Genomic DNA, 20,286 nt, shown 5'->3' with positions numbered 1-20,286 from the left:
AGGTACCATGCGTCAATCAAGATAGTTACAATGCTTCAATCTAGAGAGGAACCATGCTTCAATCAAGAGAGTTGCAATGCTTCAATCAAGTGAGTTACAATGCTTCAATCAAGAGAGTTACAATGTTTCAATCAAGAGAGTTACAATGTTTCAATCAAGAGAGTTACAATGTTTCAATCAAGAGAGTTACAATGCTTCAATCAAGAGAGTTACAATGTTTCAATCAAGAGAGTTACCATGCTTCAATCTAGAGAGGTACCATGCGTCAATCAAGATAGTTACAATGCTTCAATCTAGAGAGGAACCATGCTTCAATCAAGAGAGTTACAATGCTTCAATCAAGAGAGTTACAATGCTTCAATCAAGAGAGTTACAATGCTTAAATCAAGAGAGTTACAATGCTTCAATCAAGAGAGTTACCATGCTTCAATCAAGAGAGGTACCATGCTTCAATCAAGAGAGTTACAATGCTTCAATCAAGAGAGGTACCATGCTTCAATCAAGAGAGGTACCATGCTTCAATCTAGAGAGGTACCATGCTTCAATCTAGAGAGGTACCATGCTTCAATCTAGAGAGGAACCATGCTTCAATCAAGATAGTTACAATGCTTCAATTAATTGAGTTTCAATGCTTCAATCAATTGAGTTTCAAGGTTTCAATCAAGAGAGTTACAATGTTTCAATTACGCTTTATTAGTGATGTCTGTGGCTTAATACACACACACAGACACAGACACACACACACACACACACACACACACACACACACACACACACACACACACACACACACACACACACACACACACACACACACACACACACGGCTCAGTGCAGTGTTTCTACATCCCAGTGGTATCCCGGGGAAAGCCAGCCCCTAATCTTTCACGCTTGGGCCATCCTCTCCTCCTCTCTCTCTATCCCTCTTTCTATCCTTCCTCTCCTCTCTTTATCTTGCAGGATTAGAGAAAGAGCTGAACCACAGTGCAATAACTCCCCCTGTGAGAGACAAGGAGAGAGGAGAGAAAGAGAGAGGGGGAGAGCGAGGGAGAATGGGAGAGAGATAGAGAGGGGGAGAGATGAGAGAGAGAGAGAGAGAGGGGGGAGAATGGGAGAGAGATAGAGAGGGGGGAGAGATGAGAGAGAGAGAGAGAGAGAGAGAGGGAGGGAGGGAGGAGGGAGGGAGTGAGGGTGGGAGGGAGGGAGGGAGGGAGGGAGGGAGGGAGGGAGGGAGGGAGGGAGGGAGGGAGGGAGGGAGGGAGGGAGGGAGGAGGGAGGGAGGGAGGGAGGGGAGAGGAGAAAGAAAGAGAGAGAGAGACGAGAGGGGGAGAGAGAGGGAGAATGGGAGAGAGATATGAGAGGGGGAGAGATGAGAGAGAGAGAGAGGGAGGGAGGGAGGGAGGGAGGGAGGGAGGGAGGGAGGGAGGGAGGGAGGGAGGGAGGGAGGGAGGGAGGGAGGGAGGGAGGGAGGGAGGGAGGGAGGGAGGGAGGGAGGGGAAAGGAAGAGCGAGAGAGACGAGAGGGGGAGAGAGAGGGAGAATGGGAGAGAGATAGAGAGGGGGAGAGATGAGAGAGAGAGGGGAGGGAGGGAGAAAGAGGGAGGGAGGGAGGGAGGGAGAAAGAAAGAGAGAGACGAGAGGGGGGAGAGAGAGAGAATGGGAGAGAGATAGAGAGGGGGGAGAGATGAGAGAGAGAGGGAGGGAGGGAGGGAGGGAGGGAGGGGAGAAAGAAAGAGAGAGAGACGAGAGGGGGGAGAGAGAGAATGGGAGAGAGATAGAGAGGGGGGAGAGATAGAGAGAGAGACAGAGAGATCGAGACGAGAGGGAGAAAGAGAGAGCTGACCTCTAGTGACCTACATTAGTTCACTGACAGATCCCCATTCAATACAAACACACACACACACACACACACACACACACACACACACACACACACACACACACACACACACACACACACACACACACACACACACACACACACACACACACACACACACACACACACACACACACATTGACACAGGAAAGCTGCAAGCTCTGCAGTGAGATATTACTTTGAGAGATGCAATCACACACACACACACACTCAATCAACACTGTTGTAGTATGGCTGTGTATACACACATATATAATATATAGGCTAAACCACAGATATACACGTGTTTTCATTAAATATGTTTTTAGGAATATGTCGTCTGTTACTAAATACTAAACATATTCTGGCAAATATGGAATGAACGGTCTTAAGACCAACAGCAGCCTTAGACTACCCAGTAGACTGTCAACTAGAACACATATGAAGGCTTAGACTACCCAGTAGACTGTCAACTAGAACACATATGAAGGCTTAGACTACCCAGTAGACTGTCAACTAGACCACATATGAAGGCTTAGACTACCCAGTAGACTGTCAACTAGAACACATATGAAGGCTTAGACTACCCAGTAGACTGTCAACTAGACCACATATGAAGGCTTAGACTACCCAGTAGACTGTCAACTAGAACACATATGAAGGCTTAGACTACCCAGTAGACTGTCAACTAGACCACATATGAAGGCTTAGACTACCCAGTAGACTGTCAACTAGAACACATATGAAGGCTTAGACTACCCAGTAGACTGTCAACTAGCATGCAGCACTCACAACGTGTGTTATGCAAGGGTTAGGGAGACACACACACACACACACACACACACTGGGCTCCTCCCATGCCTCGCTCCACCAACTTCATCAGGTATTCATTCAAAAAACACACATGCCAGCTGGCAGGCTGCCCAGACTACACTCACGAAGAGAGGGAGGGAGAGAGGGAGACGGGGAGAGAGAGAGGGAGACGGGGAGAGAGAGGGAGACGGGGAGAGAGAGGGAGACGGGGAGAGAGAGAGAGAGAGACGGGGAGAGAGAGGGAGACGGGGAGGAGGGAGACGGGGAGGGAGAGAGGGAGACGGGGAGAGAGAGAGGGAGACGGGGAGAGAGAGAGGGAGACGGGGAGAGAGAGGGAGACGGAGGAGAGAGAGGGAGAGACGGGGAGAGAGAGAGGGAGACGGGGAGAGAGAGGGAGACGGGGTGAGGGAGACGGGGAGGGAGAGAGGGAGACGGGGAGAGAGAGAGGGAGACGGGGAGAGAGAGGGAGACGGGAGAGAGAGGGAGACGGGAGAGAGAGAGAGGGAGACGGGGAGAGAGAGGGAGACGGGAGAGGGAGACGGGGAGGGAGAGAGGGAGACGGGGAGAGAGAGAGAGAGACGGGAGAGAGAGAGAGGGAGACGGGGAGGGAGAGAGAGAGAGACGGGGAGGGAGAGAGGGAGAAGGGAAGGGAGAGAGGGAGAAGGGGAGGGAGAGAGGGAGACGGGGAGAGAGAGAGGGAGACGGGGAGAGGGAGACGGGGAGGGAGAGAGGGAGACGGGGAGGGAGAGAGAGAGAGACGGGGAGAGAGAGAGGGAGACGGGGAGGGAGAGAGAGAGACGGGGAGGGAGAGAGGGAGAGAGGGAAGGGAGAGAGGGAGAGGGGGAGGGAGAGAGGGAGACGGGGAGAGAGAGAGGGAGACGGGGAGAGGGAGACGGGGAGGGAGAGAGGGAGACGGGGAGGGAGAGAGGGAGAAGGGAAGGGAGAGAGAGGAGGGAGGAAGGGAGGGAGAGAGGGAGACGGGGAGAGAGAGAGGGAGACGGGGAGGGAGAGAGGGAGACGAGGGAGGGAGAGAGGGAGACGGGGAGAGAGAGAGAGGAGACGGGGAGGGAGAGAGAGGAGACGGGAAGGGAGAGAGGGAGACGGGAGAGAGAGAGAGGGAGACGGGGAGGGAGAGAGAGGAGGACGGGGAGGGAGAGAGAGAGAGAGAGAGGAGAGAGGAGAGAGGGAGACGGGGAGAGAGGGAGACGGGAGAGAGGGAGACGGGGAGGGAGAAAGGGAGAGAGAGAGGAGGGAGACGGGGAGATGGGGAGGGAGAGAGGGAGAGAGAGAGAGAGAGAGGGAGACGGGAGAGAGAGGGAGACGGGAAGGGAGAGAGAGGGAGACGGGGAGGGAGGGATAGCGAGGGAAGGGAGAGAGAGTAGACGGGGAGGGAGAGAGGGAGAGAGGGAGACGGGGAGGGAGAGAGGGAGACGGGGAGGGAGAGAGAGAGAGACGGGGAGGGAGAGAGAGAGAGGACGGGGAGGAGAGAGAGAGGGAGACGGGGAGGGAGAGAGAGAGAGAGAGGAGAGAGGGAGACGGAGAGGGAGAGAGGGAGACGGGAAGAGAGAGAGAGAGACGGGGAGGGAGGGAGACGGGGAGGGAGAGAGGGAGACGGGGAGGGAGAGAGAGAGACGGGGAGGGAGAGAGGGAGACGGGAAGGGAGAGAGGGAGACGGGGAGGGAGAGAGAGGAGACGGAGGGAGAGAGAGAGGGAGACGGGGAGGGAGAGAGGGAGACGGGGAGAGAGAGAGGGAGACGGGGAGGGAGAGAGGGAGAGAGAGAGGAGAGGAGGGAGACGGAGAGGGAGAGAGGGAGACGGGAAGGGAGAGAGAGACGGGGAGGGAGGGAGACGGGGAAGGGAGAGAGGGAGACGGGGAGGGAGGAGAGAGAGGGAGACGGGGAGAGAGAGAGGGAGACGGGAAGGGAGAGAGGGAGACGGGAAGGGAGAGAGGGAGACGGGAAGGGAGAGAGGGAGACGGGAAGGGAGAGAGGGAGAGAGAGAGGAGAGAGGGAGACGGAGAGAGGGAGACGGGAAGGGAGAGAGGGGAGAGAGGGAGAGAGACAGGAGAGAGGGAGACGGAGAGGGAGAGAGGGAGACGGAGAGGGAGAGAGGGAGACGGGGAGGGGAGAGAGGGAGACGGGAAGGGAGAGAGGGAGACGGGGAGGGAGAGAGGGGAGATGGGAAGGGAGAGAGGGAGACAGGGAGGGAGAGAGAGGAGGGAGGGAGTGAAGTTTAGGAAAAAGAGAGCAATAGAGATTAAAGAGAGAGAGTATGAGAAAGAGAGGGATACACAAAACAACACACTCACTCACACACACAGTGAAATAGTACTGCAATATTCCAAGAAATGCAGAGGAAAAGCTTTGCCCTAACAATATGAAATGTAGAGGAAAAGCTTTGCCCTAACAATATGAAATGCAGAGGAAAAGCTTTGCCCTAACAATATGAAATGTAGAGGAAAAGCTTTGCCCTAACAATATGAAATGTAGAGGAAAAGCTTTGCCCTAACAATATGAAATGTAGAGGAAAAGCTTTGCCCTAACAATATGAAATGCAGAGGAATAGCTTTGCTCTAACAATATGAAATGTAGAGGAAAAGCTTCGCCCTAACAATATGAAATGTATAGGAAAAGCTTTGCCCTAACAATATGAAATGTATAGGAAAAGCTTTGCCCTAACAATATGAAATGTAGAGGAAAAGCTTTGCCCTAACAATATGAAATGTATAGGAAAAGCTTTGCCCTAACAATATGAAATGTAGGGGAAAAGCTTTGCCCTAACAATATGAAATGTAGAGGAAAAGCTTTGCCCTAACAATATGAAATGTAGAGGAAAAGCTTTGCCCTAACAATATGAAATGTAGAGGAAAAGCTTTGCCCTAACAATATGAAATGCAACACAGAGAGCATACCTCCCTCCCACACACACCTCCCACACACACCTCCCTCCCACACACACCTCCCACCCATACACACCTACACACACACCTCCCTCCCACACACACCTCCCTCCCACACACACCTCCCACCCATACACACCTACACACACCTCCCTCCCACACACACCTCCCTCCCACACACACCTCCCTCCCACACATACCTCCCACCCATACACACCTACACACACACCTCCCTCCCACACACACCTCCCTCCCATACACGCCTACACACACTTCTCCATCCCACACACACCTCCCTTCCATACACATCTCCCTCCCATACACACCTCCCTCCCACACACACCTCCCTTCCATACACACCTACACACACACCTCCCTCCCATACACACCTACACACACACCTCCCTCCCACACACACCTCCCTCCCACACACACCTCCCTCCCATACACACCTCCCTCCCATACACCTCTCCCTCCCACACACACCTCCCTCCCATACACTTCTCCCTCCCATACACACCTCACTCCCACACACCTCCCTCTCATACACACCTACACACACACCTCCCTCCCACACACACCTCCCTCCCATACACACCTCCCTCTCATACACACCTATACACACCTCCCTCCCATACACACCTCCCTCCCACACACACCTCCCTCCCATACACACCTCCCTTCCATACACACCTCCCTCCCATACACACCTACACACACACCTCCCTCCCATACACACCTCCCTCCCATACACACCTACACACACACCTCCCTCCCATACACACCTCCCTTCCATACACACCTCCCTTCCATACACACCTCCCTCCCATACACACCTACACACACACCGCCCTCCCACACACACCTCCCTCCCATACACACCTCCCTTCCATACACACCTCCCTCCCACACACACCTCCCTCCCATACACACCTGCCTCCCACACACACCTCCCTCCCATACACACCTCCCTCCCATACACACCTACACACACACCTCCCTCCCATACACACCTACACACACCTCCCTCCCACACACACCTCCCTCTCATACACACCTATACACACCTCCCTCCCATACACACCTACACACACACCCCCCTCCCATACACACCTACCTCCCATACACCTCCCTTCCATACACACCTCCCTCCCTCCCACACACACCTCCCTCCCATACACACCTCCCTCCCATACACAGCTACACACACACCTCCCTCCCACACACCCCTCCCTCCCATACACACCTCCCTCCCATACACACCTACACACACATGTCTATGTATATAGGGCAGCAGCCTCTAAGATGCAGGGTTGAGTAACAGGGTGGTAACTGGCTAGTGACAGTGACAAAGTTCATGGCAGAGTCCTGGGTGATGGATATTTAGCAGTCTGATGGCCTTGAGAAGCAGTCTCTCAGTCCCAGCTTTGATGCACCTGTACTGACCTCGCCTTCTGGATGGTAGCGGTGTGAACAGGCCATGGCTTAGGAGGTTAATGTCCTTGATGATCTTTTTGGCTGTGACATCGGGTGCTGTAGGTGTCCTGGAGGGCAGGTAGTTTGCCCCCGGTGATGCGTTGTGCAGACCGCACCACCCTCTGGAGGGCCCTGTGGTTGCGGGTGGTGCAGTTGCCGTACCAGGTGGTGATACAGCCCGACAGGATGCTCTCAATGGTGCATCTGTAAATGTTTGTGAGGGTTTTATGGGCCAATCCAAATTTCTTCAGCCTCCTCAGATTGAAGAGGCGCTGTTTCATCTCCTTCACCACACTCTCTGTGTGGGTGGACCATTCCAGACTGTCAGTGATGTGTACGCCGAGGAATTTGAATTTTTTCCACCTTCTCCACTGCGGTCCCATTGATGTGGATGGGGGGGTGCTCCCTCTGCTGTTTCCTGAAGTCCATGATCAACTCCTTCGTTTTGTTGACGTCAAGGGAGAGGTTATTTTCCTGGAACCACTCTGCCAGGGCCCTCATCTCCTCCCTGTAGGCTGTCTCGTCAGGAAGTCCAGGGATCAGACCCAGAGACCTCACCTCCTCCCTGTAGGCTGCTCGTCATTGTTGGTAATCAGGCCTACCACTGTTATGTTGCCTGGAAACTTGATGATTGAGCAGTCATGGGTGAACAGGGAGTAGTACAGGGGAGGCCCATGTGTTGAGGATAAGCGTAGTGGAGGTGTTGTTTCCTACCTTCACCACCTAGGGGCGGCCCGTCAGGAAGTCCAGGGATCAGACCCAGGGCCCAAGCTTAATGATGAGCTTGGAGGGTACTATGGTGTTGAAGGCTGAGCTGTAGTCAATGAACAGCATTCTTACATAGATATTGATGTGGAATAGAGATCCATGTAGTCATGGCTCTATGTAGTACTGTGCGCCTCCCATAGTCTGTTCTGGACTTGGGGATTGTGAAGAGACCTCTGGTGGCATGTCTTGTGGGGTATGTATGGGTGTCTGAGCTGTGCGCCAGTAGTTTAAACAGACAACTCGGTGCATTCAACATGTCAACACTTCTTACAAAAACAAGTAGTGATGAAGTCAATCTCTCCTCTACTTTGAGCAGGAGAGATTGACATGCATATTACTATCCATGTAGATTTAAGGGCCAGCCGTGTGCCCTGTTCTGGGTCAATTGTAATTTTCCTAAATCCCTCTCTGGTAAAATGTTATGAAACCATATCAATTACTACAGCTACTACTACTGCAGAGATAAACCACTGTGCCCAGAGCAGTGCACCGTCCCTCCTTCACCACTAGAGATCAGAGGGCCATCTCTCTCCTCCCTACACTAGAGATCAGAGGGCCATCTCTCTCCTCCCTACACTAGAGATCAGAGGGCCATCTCTCTCCTCCCTACACTAGAGATCAGAGGGCCATCTCTCTCCTCCCTACACTAGAGATCAGAGGGCCATCTCTCTCCTCCCTACACTAGAGATCAGAGGGCCATCTCTCTCCTCCCTACACTAGAGATCAGAGGGCCATCTCTCTCCTCCCTACACTAGAGATCAGAGGGCCATCTCTCTCCTCCCTACACTAGAGATCAGAGGGCCATCTCTCTCCTCCCTACACTAGAGATCAGAGGGCCATCTCTCTCCTCCCTACACTAGAGATCAGAGGGCCATCTCTCTCCTCCCTACACTAGAGATCAGAGGGCCATCTCTCTCCTCCCTACACTAGAGATCAGAGGGCCATCTCTCTCCTCCCTACACTAGAGATCAGAGGGCCATCTCTCTCCTCCCTACACTAGAGATCAGAGGGCCATCTCTCTCCTCCCTACACTAGAGATCAGAGGGCCATCTCTCTCCTCCCTACACTAGAGATCAGAGGGCCATCTCTCTCCTCCCTACACTAGAGATCAGAGGGCCATCTCTCTCCTCCCTACACTAGAGATCAGAGGGCCATCTCTCTCCTCCCTACACTAGAGATCAGAGGGCCATCTCTCTCCTCTCCACAGAAAGCAGCACTACACTACAAGCAGCCAGCCCTGTCACTGTTTTGTTAGCTGACCTAGATAAAATCGATTTATAAATAAATATGAAATGATCCTTTCTGCAGTGAGGAGAGTAGTATAACAGTAGGAGACACACAGACACTGCTGACGTAGAAAGGCTAACCCACAGAGAACTAAACACAACAACGCTTCCTGTTTGTGTTGGGGTTGACTTCCTGTTAACCTTAACTGCTGACTTATGGTCAGCTTTGAGTTTAAACCCACTAATGATGCAGGTTAGTATTAGGGTCGGGCAAACTGATCTCAGAACGGTGCCCAAGGGCATCTTCTGCCTCAAGCCTTTCCAATGGCTGACACAGGCCTACCTCATATAGTCCCAGATCAGAGCCCATGTTATCGGTGTGCCCTTTCTGTAACGCTGTTCATTCTGACAGCTCTATTTGCAGTAGATGAAAAGGAGACAGAGCATAGTACAATCATGGCCAAAAGTTTTCAGAATGTGGAAATTAATATTAGTGTCAAAGTTTGCTGCTTCAGTGTCTTTAGATATTTTTTGTCAGATGTTACTATGGAATACTGAAGTATAATTACAATCATTTCATAAGTGTCAAAGGCTTTTATTGACAATTACATGAAGTTGATGTAAAGAGTCAATATTTGCAGTGTTGACCCTTCTTTTTCAAGACCTTTGCAATCCACCCTGGCATGCTGTCAATTAACTTCTGGGCCACATCCTGACTGATGGCAGCCCATTATTGCATAATCAATGCTTGGAGTTTGTCAGAATTTGTGGGTTTTTGTTTGTCCACCCGCCTCTTGAGGATTGACCACAAGTTCTCAATGGGATTCAGGTCTGGGGAGTTTCCTGGCCATGGACCCAAAATATTGATATTTTTTTCCCCGAGCCACTTAGTTATCACTTTTGCCTTATGGCAAGGTGCTCCATCATGCTGGAAAAGGCATTGTTCGTCACCAAACTGTTCCTGGATGGTTGGGAGAAGTTGCTCTCGGAGGATGTGTTAGTACCATTCGTTATTCATGGCTGTGTTCTTAGACAAAATTGTGAGTGAGCCCACTCCCTTGGCTGAGAAGCAACCCCACACATGAATGGTCTCAGGATGCTTTACTGTTGGCATGACACAGGACTGATGGTAGAGCTCACCTTGTCTTCTCCGCACAAGCTTTTTTCCGGATGCCCCAAACAATCGGAAAGGGGATTCATCAGAGAAAATGACTTTACCTCAGTCCTCAGCAGTCCAATCCCTGTACCTTTTGCAGAATATCAGTCTGTCCCTGATGTTTTTCCTGGAGAGAAGTGGCTTCTTTGCTGCCCTTCTTGACACCAGGCCATTCTCCAAAAGTCTTCGCCTTACTGTGCGTGCAGATGCACTCACACCTGCCTGCTGCCAGTTCTGAGCAAGCTCTGTACTGGTGGTGCCTCGATCCCGCAGCTGAATCAACTTTTGGAGACGGTCCTGGTGCTTGTTGGACTTTCTTGGGCGCCCTGAAGCCTTCTTCACAACAATTGAACCACACTCCTTGAAGTTCTTGATGATCCGATAAATTATTGATTTAGGTGCAATCTTACTGGCAGCAATATCCTTGCCTGTGAAGCCCTTTTTGTGCAAAGCAATGATGACGGCACGTGTTTCCTTGCAGGTAACCATGGTTGACAGAGGAAGAACAATGATTTCAAGCACCACCCTCCTTTTGAAGCTTTCAGTCTGTTATTCGAACTCAATCAGCATGACAGAGTGATCTCCAGCCTTGTCCTCGTCAACACTCATACCTGTGTTAACGAGAGAATCACTGACATGATGTCAGCTGGTCCTTTTGTGGCAGGGCTGAAATGCAGTGGAAATGTTTTGGGGGGATTCAGTTCATTTGCATGGCAAAGAGGGACTTTGCAATTCATTGCAATTCATCTGATCACTCTTCATAACATTCTGGAGTATATGCAAATTGCCATCATACAAACTGAGGCAGCAGACTTTGTGAAATTAATATTGGTGTCATTCTCAAAACATTTGGCCTCGACTGTACTGTTGTACAAGTCAATCAACTAAGATAAGGACAGATGCCCTCTGTCTTTAGGGGTCGATCTGTTTGAGTGTGTTAACAGATCTACGGTCAACTCAGCTAACAATAACAGCTCCTGCATGGCGAGGAGCACTTGTCTGTTTCCGTAGCAGCAAATTAGCCACGCTCTGTGTTTCTGGCTCTTTCAGATCATTTAATTTGTTTGTGTTGTTTATTTAGAAGCAGTCACCTGAAAACCCACTCAGGGGACGAGGGGAGCAGAGGAGGAGAGGGGGAAAGGAAGAGAGGGGGAAAGGAAGAGAGGGGGAAAGGGGGAGAGGAAGAGAGGGGGAGAGGAGGAGAAGGGGAGAGGAGAAAAGAGGGAGAAGAGGAGAGGAGGTTGGGAGGAAAGGGGGAGAGGAGGAAGGGAGAAGAGGGGGAGAGGAGGGGATAGGTGAGAGTAAGAATGAGAGGAGCAGACAGAGAGAGAATGAGAGGAGCAGACAGAGAGAGAATGAGAGGAGCAGACAGAGAGAGAATGAGAAAGGAGCAGACAGAGAGAGAATGAGAGAGGAGCAGACAGAGAGAGAATGAGAGGAGCAGACAGAGAGAGAATGAGAGGAGCAGACAGAGAGAGAATGAGAGAGGAGCAGACAGAGAGAGAATGAATGAGGAGCAGACAGAGAGAGAATGAGAGGAGCAGACAGAGAGAGAATGAGAGGAGCAGACAGAGAGAGAATGAGAGAGGAGCAGACAGAGAGAGAATGAGAGAGGAGCAGACAGAGAGGAGCAGACAGAGAGAGAATGAGAGGAGCAGACAGAGAGAGAATGAGAGGAGCAGACAGAGAGAGAATGAGAGAGGAGCAGACAGAGAGAGAATGAGAGGAGCAGACAGAGAGAGAATGAGAGGAGCAGACAGAGAGAGAATGAGAGAGGAGCAGACAGAGAGGAGCAGACAGAGAGAGAATGAGATAATCCGTACATGATACAGACATCACCTTGCATACCGCCCCAACAGATCAACAGATGATGCAATCTCTATTGCACTCCACACTGCCCTTTCACACCTGGACAAAAGGAACACCTATGTGAGAATGCTGTTCATTGACTACAGCTCAGCATTCAACACCATAGTGCCCACAAAGCTCATCACTAAGCTAAGGATCCTGGGACTAAACACCTCCCTCTGCAACTGGATCCTGGACTTCCTGACGGGCCGCCCCCAGGTGGTAAGGGTAGGTAACAACACATCCGCCACCATGATCCTCAACACGGGAGCCCCTCAGGGGTGCGTGCTCAGTCCCCTCCTGTACTCCCTGTTCACTCATGACTGTACAGCCATGCACGACTCCAACACCATCATTAAGTTTGCAGATGACACAACACTGGTCCACCTCACCAACAAACTAAACTGGTCCAAGCACACCAAGACAGTCGTGAAGAAGGCACGACAAAACCTATCCCCCCTCAGGAGACTGTAAAGATTTGGCATGGGTCCTCAGATCCTCAAAAGGTTCTACAGCTGCACCATCGAGAGCATCCTGACTGGTTGCATCACTGCCTGGTATGGCAACTCCTCAGCCTCCAACCGCAAGGCACTACAGAGGGTAGTGCGTACGGCCCAGTACATCACTGGGGCCAAGCTTCCTGCCATCCAGGAGCTCTATAACAGGCGGTGTCAGAGGAAGGCCCTAAAAATTGTCAGACTCCAGCCATCCTAGTCATAGACAGTTCTCTCTGCTACCACACGGCAAGCAGTACTGATGCACCAAGTCTAGGTCCAAGAGGCCTCTAAACAGCTTCTGCCCCCAAGCCATAAGATTCCTGAACATCTAATAAAATGGCTACCCAGACAACCCAGACTAATCAAATGGCTACCCAGACTACCCAGACTAATCAAATGGCTACCCCGCACATAGCCTCCACATTGACTCTGTACCGGTACCCCTGTATAAAGCCTCCACATTGACTCTGTACCGGTACCCCCTGTATATAGCCTCCACATTGACTCTGTACCGGTACCCCCTGTATATAGCCTCCACATTGACTCTGTACCGGTACCCCCTGTATATAGCCTCCACATTGACTCTGTACCGGTACCCCCTGTATATAGCCTCCACATTGACTCTGTACCGGTACCCCCTGTATATAGCCTCCACATTGACTCTGTACCGGTACCCCCTGTTTATAGCCTCCACATTGACTCTGTACCGGTACCCCCTGTTTATAGCCTCCACATTGACTCTGTACCGGTACCTCCTGTATATAGCCTCCACATTGACTCTGTACCGGTACCCCCTGTTTATAGCCTCCACATTGACTCTGTACCGGTACCCCCTGTTTATAGCCTCGCTATTGTTATTTTACTGCTGCTCTTTAATAATTTACTTTATTTCTTATTTCTTTAGGTATTTTTCTTAAAACCGCATTGTTGGTTAAGGGCTTGTAAGTAAGCATTTCACTGTCAGGTCTACTTACACCTGTTGTATTCGGTGCATGTGACAAATACAATTTGATTTGATTTGATCTTGGTGTCATTGTCCTCCTATGCATGCCTCCTGTAAGATCCTATGACCCGGGATCCGTACATGATACAGACAACAACTTTATAGTCCTTATAGTGCACTAAAACATGGACTAGGTTCTGGAATACATTTTTCCACATTCATTTATTCAAGATTGAAAATATTATTATTAATATTAAACTTTTAGATGTAGCTTATTTTTTGACATATTGTTTGGAAGAGAGAGAGGTTGAAAAATACTGATAAAGAAAGCTAGAGCGAGGGAAGAAGATGAAGAGGGATAAAGAGAGAGAGAGATTCCTCCTGGGCTGCAGTGTGTGACTGGGAAGAGTGAGTGGGTACTCTCTGATAGATATAAGTTGCTCCACCCTTTCAGCTGTCTGCTTGGTGACCCGCAACAGACACTCCTCTCCTGCTTGGCAATGAGAAGGAGAGAGGAAACGCAGTTAAGAAAGAAAGAAAGAAAAACTTGAAGAAGAATTCAAGGCATGTCTTCCTGGTGGCAGATAGGTGCTGTCAAACTCTCTCTTCCTCGTTTGTCTCCCTATGGAGCTAGAGGGAGGCACTAAGGGTCCATTCTGGGGTCCCCTGAGGGCCTGTGGAAACACACACGAAAAGACACACACACCTCAACACGTACCCATATACAAACACACACGGAAGGCTGCTCCTCTCATTCTCTCTCTGTCTGCTCCTCTCATTCTCTCTCTGTCTGCTCCTCTCTCATTCTCTCTCTGTCTGCTCCTCTCTCATTCTCTCTCTGTCTGCTCCTCTCATTCTCTCTCTGTCTGCGCCTCTCTCATTCTCTCTCTGTCTGCTCCTCTCTCATTCTCTCTCTGTCTGCTCCTCTCATTCTCTCTCTGTCTGCTCCTCTCATTCTCTCTCTGTCTGCTCCTCTCTGTCTGCTCCTCTCATTCTCTCTCTGTCTGCTCCTCTCATTCTCTCTCTGTCTGCTCCTCTCTCATTCTCTCTCTGTCTGCTCCTCTCATTCTCTCTCTGTCTGCGCCTCTCTCATTCTCTCTCTGTCTGCTCCTCTCTCATTCTCTCTCTGTCTGCTCCTCTCTCATTCTCTCTCTGTCTGCACCTCTCTCATTCTCTCTGTCTGCTCCTCTCATTCTCTCTCTGTCTGCTCCTCTCATTCTCTCTCTGTCTGCTCCTCTCTGTCTGCTCCTCTCTCATTCTCTCTCTGTCTGCTCCTCTCATTCTCTCTCTGTCTGCTCCTCTCTCATTCTCTCTCTGTCTGCGCCTCTCTCATTCTCTCTGTCTGCTCCTCTCATTCTCTCTCTGTCTGCTCCTCTCATTCTCTCTCTGTCTGCTCCTCTCTGTCTGCTCCTCTCTCATTCTCTCTCTGTCTGCTCCTCTCATTCTCTCTCTGTCTGCTCCTCTCTCATTCTCTCTCTGTCTGCGCCTCTCTCATTCTCTCTGTCTGCTCCTCTCATTCTCTCTCTGTCTGCTCCTCTCATTCTCTCTCTGTCTGCTCCTCTCTGTCTGCTCCTCTCTCATTCTCTCTCTGTCTGCTCCTCTCATTCTCTCTCTGTCTGCTCCTCTCTCATTCTCTCTCTGTCTGCTCCTCTCTGTCTGCTCCTCTCTGTCTGCTCCTCTCATTCTCTCTCTGTCTGCTCCTCTCTGTCTGCTCCTCTCTCATTCTCTCTCTGTCTGCTCCTCTCGTTCTCTCTCTGTCTGCTCCTCTCATTCTCTCTCTGTCTGCTCCTCTCTCATTCTCTCTCTGTCTGCTCCTCTCATTCTCTCTCTGTCTGCTCCTCTCTCATTCTCTCTCTGTCTGCTCCTCTCATTCTCTCTCTGTCTGCTCCTCTCTCATTCTCTCTCTGTCTGCTCCTCTCATTCTCTCTCTGTCTGCTCCTCTCATTCTCTCTCTGTCTGCTCCTCTCATTCTCTCTCTGTCTGCTCCTCTCTGTCTGCTCCTCTCTGTCTGCTCCTCTCATTCTCTCTCTGTCTGCTCCTCTCTCATTCTCTCTCTGTCTGCTCCTCTCTCATTCTCTCTCTGTCTGCTCCTCTCGTTCTCTCTCTGTCTGCTCCTCTCATTCTCTCTCTGTCTGCTCCTCTCATTGTCTCTCTGTCTGCTCCTCTCTCATTCTCTCTCTGTCTGTTCCTCTCATTCTCTCTCTGTCTGCTCCTCTCATTCTCTCTCTGTCTGCTCCTCTCATTCTCTCTCTGTCTGCTCCTCTCATTCTCTCTCTGTCTGCTCCTCTCTCTGTCTGCTCCTCTAATTCTCTCTCTGTTTGCTCCTCTCTCATTCTCTCTGTCTGCTCCTCTCATTCTCTCTGTCTGCTCCTCTCATTCTCTCTCTGTCTGCTCCTCTCTCATTCTCTCTCTGTCTGCTCCTCTCTGTCTGCTCCTCTCATTCTCTCTCTGTCTGCTCCTCTCTCATTCTCTCTCTGTCTGCTCCTCTCATTCTCTCTCTGTCTGCTCCTCTCATTCTCTCTCTGTCTGCTCCTCTCATTCTCTCTCTGTCTGCTCCTCTCATTCTCACCTATCCCCTCCTCTCCACCGTTCCTCCTCTTCCCCTCTTCTCCCCCTCTCCTCTTCCCCTCTCCTCCCAACCTCCTCTCCTCTTCTCCCCCTTTCCTCCTCTCCCCTTCAAGGTGATGTCTGTATCATGTACGGATCCTGGGTTATTCGGTCTAAAAATTGCCTAAAATGTTCACTTTCATCATGATTTTCTCAAAAATGATTTGTGATACAAATGTAAAAAGCATGTTAAAGATCGTTCCTCCCAATTAAGTTTCTATGTGAGAATTGCCAGAACAAACTGAGATACCAAAAATATTTTACGTCCACGCTCACATGGAATCGCTCTATTCACATGGAATCGCCCTATCGTCCTCCTGCTCCCATTCACATGGAATCACCCTATCGTCCTGCTCCCATTCACATGGAATCGCCCTATCGTCCTCCTGCTCCCATTCACATGGAATCACCCTATCGTCCTGCTCCCATTCACATGGAATCGCCTTATCGTCCTCCTGCTCCCATTCACATGGAATCACCCTATCGTCCTGCTCCCATTCACATGGAATCGCCCTAACATCCTCCTGCTCCCATTCACATGGAATCGCCCTATCGTCCTGCTCCCATTCACATGGAATCGCCCTAACGTCCTCCTGCTCCCATTCACATGGAATCACCCTATCGTCCTGCTCCCATTCACATGGAATCGCCCTAACGTCCTCCTGCTCCCATTCACATGGAATCACCCTATCGTCCTGCTCCCATTCACATGGAATCGCCCTATCGTCCTCCTGCTCCCATTCACATGGAATCACCCTATCGTCCTGCTCCCATTCACATGGAATCGCCCTATCATCCTCCTGCTCCCATTCACATGGAATCACCCTATCGTCCTGCTCCCATTCACATGGAATCGCCCTATCATCCTCCTGCTCCTTCACACACAGCCTAATCCACTACAACTCTTACTACTTACACACAGAGAGAGAGACAGTGTTGGTCTGTGTGTGTGTGTGTGTGTGTGTGTGTGTGTGTGTGTGTGTGTGTGTGTGTGTGTGTGTGTTGGTCTGTGTGTGTGTGTGTGTGTGTGTGTGTGTGTGTGTGTGTGTGTGTGTGTGTGTGTGTGTGTGTGTGTGTGTGTGTGTGTGTGTGTGTGTGACTGAATAGAGAGGGAGAGGAATAGTCAGCCAAAGCACTGCTAAGCCCCTCTATAATCACATAGACTTGAGTACACAAATACACACACATACGTTCACGGACTCATTCATGGACAAATTCATACACAAACAATCCATCGATATCGTAACTATGAAAATATAAACCAACTAGGAGAGAGAGAGTGAGGGAGAGAGAGATAGAGAGAGAGATGGAGAGGAAGAGTGAGGGAGAAAGAGACGGAGAGAAAGAGGGAGAGTGAGTGAAGGAGAGAGGGAGAGAGAGATGGAGAGGAAGAGAGAGAGAGAGTGAGGGAGAGAGAAGGAGAGAAAGAGGGAGAGAGAGAGTGAGGGAGAGGGAGAGAGAGATGGAGAGAAAGAGGGAGAGAGAGAGTGAGGGAGAAAGAGAGCGAGGGACAGAGACAGGGAGAGAAAGAGAGAGAGGGACAGAAAGGGAGAGAGAGAGTTAGAGAGAGAGGGAGAGAGAGAGAGAGACAGAAAGGGAGTGAGAGAGATAGAGAGAGAGGGAGAGAGAGAGAGAGAGAGAGGGACAGAAAGGGAGCGATAGAGCTAGAGAGAGAGGGAGAGAGAGAGAGAGAGGGACAGAAAGGGAGAGAGAGAGAGAGTGAGAGAGAGCGAGATACAACATTACAACATATTGTTGCCGTTGTTACGGTGGCTTTCTGTATTCCACAGTCCCATTCAATCTGCCAAGCACAGTCCCATTCAACCTGCCAGGCACAGTCCCATTAAACCTGCCAGGCCAGTCCCATTCAACCTGCCAGGCACAGTCCCATTCAACCTGCCAGGCACAGTCCCATTCAACCTGCCAGGCACAGTCCCATTCAACCTGCCAGGCCAGTCCCATTCAACCTGCCAGGCACAGTCCCATTCAACCTGCCAGGCACAGTCCCATTCAACCTGCCAGGCACAGTCCCATTCAATCTGCCAGGCACAGTCCCATTCAACCTGCCAGGCACGCTCCCATTCAACCTGCCAGGCACAGTCCCATTCAATCTGCCAGGCACAGTCCCATTCAACCTGCCAGGCACAGTCCCATTCAATCTGCCAGGCACGGTCCCATTCAATCTGCCAGGCACGGTCCCATTCAATCTGCCAGGCACGGTCCCATTCAACCTGCCAGGCACAGTCCCATTCAATCTGCCAGGCACAGTCCCATTCAACCTGCCAGGCACAGTCCCATTCAATCTGCCAGGCACAGTCCCATTCAACCTGCCAGGCACAGTCCCATTCAACCTGCCAGGCACAGTCCCATTCAATCTGCCAGGCACAGTCCCATTCAATCTGCCAGGCACAGTCCCATTCAATCTGCCAGGCGAAGTCCCATTCAACCTGCCAGGCCAGTCCCATTCAATCTGCCAGGCACAGTCCCATTCAATCTGCCAGGCACAGTCCCATTCAACCTGCCAGGCACAGTCCCATTCAACCTGCCAGGCACAGTCCCATTCAACCTGCCAGGCACAGTCCCATTCAACCTGCCAGGCATTTTGCTTACAGACGCAGCACTTTTTTAGCAGACAGGACTTCCATGTGAGATAATCTAACCGTGGTTAAGTGTGTGTGTGTGTGTGTGTGTGTGTGTGTGTGTGTGTGTGTGTGTGTGTGTGTGTGTGTGTGTTAGGCTAAGTGATTGAACAGGCCTAGCTCTGCCCGTCATGTAAAGGTCAACAGGCCCTTAAGACCACCCTATATGACTGAAGTTAGTTCTCATGTAAACAACACAACCATGTTACCATGTACAGCAACTAGCCTGTTATTACTATTGGCTGTGTGCACAGACATGGTGCGTGAATCATAGGATGCATCCCAAACGGCATCCTAATCCCTATAGTGCTCTATTTTGAACAAGACCCCAAAGTGTGCATTAGGAAACAGGGTACCATTTCAAACGCACTCATGACCTATTCTTAGCACAGAAGCGGGTAGTCAACTTAGCTCATAATATTCAGTTTTTTGGCAACTCTGTATTAGTGAACTAGGCTTGCTTGACAAGTACTTTGTCCGAGACCTAAAGACTCGGGTTAGGCTTCAGCTCAGTGGGCTACCATGGTTTAACATTGACATTTTATCAATTTAACTTATCCAGAGTGACTTACACTTAGTGCATTCATCTTAAAGCAGCAATCAACAGTTTAAACAATAACAAAGTGTACTCCCCACCCGTGTTTTGGTAAAACGCTGAAGGATGTGGCTGGAGAAATGTAACCACTCTCAGATTAATAGACAGTACTATGGATGCAAGAACTGAACATCCATGATCTCAAAATGCTAACCATGTTTCGAGGCTATAACACAATTATTTACATGTACTGTGTTTACAAACATTGGAGTAAAACAAGCTCATGTTTTGGGATCTGATGGGGTATGACAGTTGAACTAAGCATTTAGAAGTTATATTCTTATAGAATCAATGGGTACATTTCATAAAATGTAGTCCAAAAATGGATGAAGCAACTGCAGATTGCCCCTTTAAGGTAGCTAGGTGACATTTTGTTTTGTGTGCTGATGACCTAGTTTCGATACCTGATCAGCCACACATCTGTATCATCACATAGTATGGTCATTGAGGGCTCAGTTCTAGGCCCTCTCCTATTCTCGCTATACACCAAGTCACTTGGCTCTGTCATATCCTCACATGGTCTCTCCTATCATTGCTACGCAGACGACACACAATTAATCTTCTCCTTTCCCCCTTCTGATAACCAGGTGGCGAATCGCATCTCTGCATGTCTGGCAGACATTTCAGTGTGGATGACGGATCACCACCTCAAGCTGAACCTCGGCAAGACGGAGCTGCTCTTCCTCCCGGGGAAGCACTGCCCGTTCCATGATCTCGCCATCACGGTTGACAACTCCATTGTGTCCTCCTCCCAGAGTGCTAAGAACCTTGGCGTGACCCTGGACAACACCCTGTCGTTCTCCACTAACATCAAGGCGGTGACCCGATCCTGTAGGTTCATGCTCTACAACATTCGCTGGGTACGACCCTGCCTTACACAGGAAGCGGTGCAGGTCCTAATCCAGGCACTTGTCATCTCCCGTCTGGATTACTGCAACTCGCTGTTGGCGGGGCTCCCTGCC

The 20,286-nt window shown here is 50.5% G+C and overlaps 1 protein-coding gene across 1 annotated transcript in view; it reads right to left on the bottom strand.

The window, feature by feature from the left end:
* Positions 1-20,286, bottom strand: part of LOC106570575 (ataxin-1) — a 169,444-nt gene that overhangs the window by 14,617 nt on the left and 134,541 nt on the right. The window lies entirely within an intron of this gene.

Source organism: Salmo salar, chromosome 14, assembly GCF_965601325.2.
Source record: "Salmo salar chromosome 14, fSalSal1, whole genome shotgun sequence".
NCBI lineage: Eukaryota > Metazoa > Chordata > Actinopteri > Salmoniformes > Salmonidae > Salmo > Salmo salar.
This window is presented reverse-complemented; position numbering and strand designations above follow the sequence as displayed.